Genomic DNA, 5,295 nt, shown 5'->3' on the forward strand with positions numbered 1-5,295 from the left:
CATCTTACTAAGGGTAAATCAGAATATATATTATCCTTCTGTCCTCAAAGTGTGGTCCTAGTCAGCAGCCCTGGGGAAAGCAACAATGACACTACCTGGGGGCTTGTTAGAAATACTGAATCTCATGCCCCATCTAGACTTACAGAATCAGAATCTGCATTTTAGTAAGATCCCCAGATGATCTGTATGCCCACTAAAATTTAAGAAGCACTTCTCTAGATGATAAAGTATATAAATTCTAGAATGGTTTAAATATTCCCTAAAAATATTTCCAATGGAATCTCTATTAATGAGCAAGATATGTCCCAGTACACATCCCTTACACGAATTTAACTACCAGGACAAGATTCTAGAATGTATAACTGACCACCTACAGGGACAAGAGGTAATCATTAGTACCAAAACATTGGTTCACAAAGAATATCATATCAACCTCTTTTGTTTCTTTTTCAGAAGTACTTTATTGCTAGATGAGTAATGCATTAGAAATAATGTATCTGAATTTCAGCAAGCCATTTGACAACCAGTCTCCAATATGCTTGCTATACTGTAAATGTCTTAAGAGTAGGACGTTGTTTTAATCACCTTTGTATCTCTAGCATCTATCTGGCATATAGAAGATACTAAATAAATGTTTCTTGAATGTATTTAATTAATTAAGCCTTATAGATATATGAATAAATGCACGCTCAAACAAAGTTTCTAATAATTAATGTGGTTTTTTTGTTTTGTTTTATTTTGTTTTGGGGGGTTTTTTTGGCCATACCTCACAGCTGCGGAATCTTAGTTCCCCAACCAGGGATTGAACCTGGGTCCTCCGCAGTGAAAGTGCAGAGTCCTAACCACTGGACCACCAGGGAACTCCCTAATTAATACGTTAAATGACAGAATCAAGATCCAAAAAGGTCTTAACAAAAATTTTAAAAACATAAGGAATAAGAAAGAGAATATAACCATAGATAGGAAAAAGAAAAAAATAAGAGAATATCATGTCAATTTTATGCCAATATATCTTTTAAATTACCAAAACTGACTCGATAAAGCATAGAAAATATGAACAGACCAATAAAATACTGTTAAATACCTATCTCTTTTAAAAGTGTGAAGACCAAATGGTTTTACAACTAAGATTTTTTAACTTGTAAAGAACTGACAATTCCTATGCTCTCCAATAGACAAAGATGGCAGTAGACAATTCCTGTGCTTCCAGAGGACAGACAAAGATGGAAAGCTTCCAATTCATTTTATGAAACTGTCATGACCCTACTATCAAAACTCTATAAAGATAGCATAAAAATTAATGAATACAGATATACACTGATATATTGTATTCAGTGATATAACTCATATATACAAAATTCAAATTCAGCAGCATGAATATATGTACATGTATAAATATATACTATAAGTAGCTTATTTGAGGAATACAAGGCTAGTTAAGCACTAGAAAATCTATCAACATGTTTTATAGAATATTAACTAAAACTAAAAAATAAACAAATTATTTTACCAATAAATGCCAAAAAATACTTGATGAAATTTTAAAAGCATACTAAACCAAAAAATCTTAATGAAGAAAGATCAATCAGGGACTTCCCCGGTGGCACAGTGGTTAAGAATCCGCCTGCCAGTGCAGGGGACACAGGTTCGAGCCCTGGTCCAGGAAGATCTCACATGCGGCAGAGCAACTAAGCCCGTGTGCCACAACTACTGAGCCTGCGCTCTAGAGCCCATGAGCCACAACTACTGAGCCAGCATGCCACAGCTACTGAAGCCCACACGCCTAGAGCCTGTGCTCTGCAACAAGAGAAGCCACCGCAATGAGAAGCCCACGCATCGCAATGAAGAGTAGCCCATGCTTGCAGCAACTAGAGAAAGCCCGTGCAGCAATGAAGACTCAAGGCAGCCAAAAGTAATTAATTAATTAATTTTTAAAAAAAAGAAAGATCAAATCAATCTAACCAGAGAAAATCTATCTGGAATAAAGGCAAGCTCCTGCACTTAGCTCCCCACACCCAAAAAAAACTCAGCCGCTCAAGTATAGGACGGATGAGACATGGTAACTAAAAGGCTTGTGAGTTTTAGTTGGCAGTAAGATTAGTGAATCAACAGCATGATGTGGCTTCCATAGAAATTTAGGCTCCATTAATAAAAGAATATTATCTAAAACAGCAAAGGTGATAATTCCACAGTATAATGTAATAGTAATACTCTTAGATTCAAATCCTGACCATTGTGTTTTAGTAATGTCACCTTAAGAAAATTACTTAGTTTCTAACCCTCATACATTGTTGGAGGGAATGTAAATTGGTACAGCCACTATGGAAAATGGTATGCAGATTCCTTAAAAAATTAAAAATAGAACTACCATATGAACCAGCAATTCCACTCCAGAGTTTCTATCCAAAGAAAATGAAAACACTAATTCAAAGAGCTGTATTCACCCTTACGTTCATCACAGCATTATTTACAACAACCAAGACATGGAAGCAATCTAAGTGTCCATCAATAAATAAATGGATAAAGAAGAAATAGATAGATATATACAATGGAATATTACTCAGTCATAAAAAAGAATGAAATCTTGCCATTTATAGCAACATGGATGGATCTAGAGAGTATTATGCTAAGCAAAATAAGTCAGACAGAGGAATACAAATACCATACAATTTCACTTATATATGGAATCCAAAAAACAAAACAAAATAGAAACAGACTCATAGATACAGAAAACAAACTGGTGGTTGCCAGAGGGAAGGGGATGGGGGATTGGATGAAATAGGTGAAAGGATTTAAGAGGTACAGACTTCCAGCCATACAATAAATGTCATGAGGATGTAATGTGCAGCATATAGAATGTAGTCAACAATATTTTCATACCTTTGTATGGTAACAGGTGGTTACTAGACATTGTGGTGATCATTTGGTAATGTATATAAATGCCAAACCATTATGTCGTATACCTGAAACCAATATTATATGTCAACTATACTTCAATTTTAAAAAAGAAAAAGAAAATTACTTAATTCCTGAATCTCAGTTTCCTCATCCATAAATTAGAAATAATAATACATACCTCACAGGGTTAAGGTAAGACTTAAAGGAAATACCACTTGGTACATAATATTGTTTAATATATAAAACATAACGTTTAAACAAATTATCCAAGTACTCTTTCATTCAGTAATATCTACTGAGTGCTTTTAGGTTCCAGGCATTGCTCTAGTCACTAAAAATTAAACAATGAACAAACAAACAAAATTCCTATCCATGTGGAGATTACATTTGAGTGGAAAGGGGGAAGTAACATCTCTATCATTGTTCCCCCAGCATGGACTGGATGATCATGTACATGAAATCTACTGTACTGAACACTTTCAACTCTGAGATTCCATGATGCAAACTGAGTTTATGATTTGAGGTATAAGCACTACAGGTATACACAGAAATGCATTCTCATGTTCTAATCTATCCATGAAAGGCTTATAATAACTACCATACCACTGCCATCTCCTCTGGCACCATTACCATGTCATTGCTGGTGCAAAGGGGCAGGCAGCCCCTTTGATTTCACAGCTGCCCTCTCAGATACTGTATATCATCTATGCATTTAGATGCTGAACTCATAGATACCTCCACTGCCTCAGCTACTTTCCTTTTCTCCACCGGTACCCTCTCCACCAGGGAAACTGCATGGAGTCATTAGTGGAAAGAGCTTAGCTTTTGCCAGCAGACGAACTTGGGTTCAAATCCCAGATCTAACATAGCCAGTCTGCTGCCTCCACTAGGAATCTTCTGGGACCTGGAGTTCAAGCCTGCAATCCCTGGCCCATGTTTGGCTGAGGCTGAGCTCCTCCCAGAGGATGCCACCTGGGTCCACAGGATACTTGAGCCTGCATCAAAAAAAGTCTTGAGGGCAACAGAAAGTTACCAACTCCACACCCCAATCTCAGCCAGCTGCCTCCACCCATAACCTTCTAGGGCCTAGAAATCAGGTCTGCAATCACTGGCCAAGCCAGGCTGCACCTGGGTCCTCCTTGTGGGGTGCCTCCTGGGTCAAACTCCCTGTCTGCTAGCTGCCACCTCTTTAAGTTCACCACTGATTCTTCAGTTATTGCTACTGTCAAAAATCTAGCCCCAAGAAAACTCATACCCAAACTCACTCTGTACCCAAGTCAACTACTCTCCATAAATTACTAAACTCAAAAATTAAGATGTTGACCTTATAGTAAAGAAATATTAGTTCAAGTAGATTTGTTGATTTGCATTTGAAGAGGTTATCTAAGTACCTATTACTATAGAACGTGAGTATTCTCTCTCAAAAGTACTGTAGAGTCATTGTGTTGGGGAAATTGTAGGATAATTTTACATTACATTCTAGTAATATTTATTTTTACCCCTTCAATAAAGTATTTGAATATAATACTCTTTACTTTTAGCCAGATTCTCCTTTTAAAGACATTCACTTTAATAATAGCTAATGCTTACATGGCACCTACCATGTGCCAAGCACTGTTCTAAGCACTTATATTTAATCATTTAATCCTAAAACAACCTGAAGAAGTGGGTGCAATCTTACAGATAAGGAAACTGAGGCCTAAAGAGATCAACATAACAGGTCCAAGGTAAAGCCAGCAAGTGGTGGAGTATGCTCTCAGCCAAAATGTCACAAGCTCGCTTTACCCCAAACTAATTCTCCAGCACTGTATAGGTAAGAGAAATAAAATTTGAGTCAGCAAAGAATTACTACTCTTCAGAATGCTTGACAAAGGAAACTAAGAACAGGTTTTAAAACATAATCTTAAAGATGGGGAAGGGGCAGGAGAACAATAAAAATTCAAGGGAGGAGAATTTTTTAAACATTTGGGACAAGAGGACATTCAAAGCACCAGTATTTTCAATCTTATTTTGCCCTAATATTGATACCTATGCATTCTATGCATCTATCTTCAGGTTGAAATTATTCATAAGTGCTTAAAAAGAATTTAAGCATCTATATATAAAAAGAAATTTAAATATACTCAGTTCTTGCCTAATGGCTGCTCACTGTCTACCGCAACTGACAGTGAGTTGTAAAACAACAACTGAGAGATAACTGGCCTCACTGGCCTTCTTCTACGTTGCTGGAACAGATGGAAAGAGACACATCAATTCAGAAAGAAAACTTAGACATGTAATGGAGAGTGGAGAGAATTAAAAATAAATAAATAAATAAAAAGGTAAAGAAAATAGGTGTGTCTGTCTAAGTCCAGAGAGAGATCTACTGCTGCATACAATAAATGTCAGGGGTGGTGT

The 5,295-nt window shown here is 36.7% G+C and overlaps 1 non-coding gene across 1 annotated transcript; it reads right to left on the minus strand.

The window, feature by feature from the left end:
• Nucleotides 1–787: 787 nt before the first annotated feature.
• Nucleotides 788–860, minus strand: TRNAE-UUC (transfer RNA glutamic acid (anticodon UUC)). The gene has a single exon. It is a non-coding gene; the product is annotated as a tRNA-Glu (tRNA).
• Nucleotides 861–5,295: the final 4,435 nt, after the last annotated feature.

This window comes from Eubalaena glacialis, chromosome 10 (genome assembly GCF_028564815.1).
Source record: "Eubalaena glacialis isolate mEubGla1 chromosome 10, mEubGla1.1.hap2.+ XY, whole genome shotgun sequence".
Lineage (NCBI taxonomy): Eukaryota > Metazoa > Chordata > Mammalia > Artiodactyla > Balaenidae > Eubalaena > Eubalaena glacialis.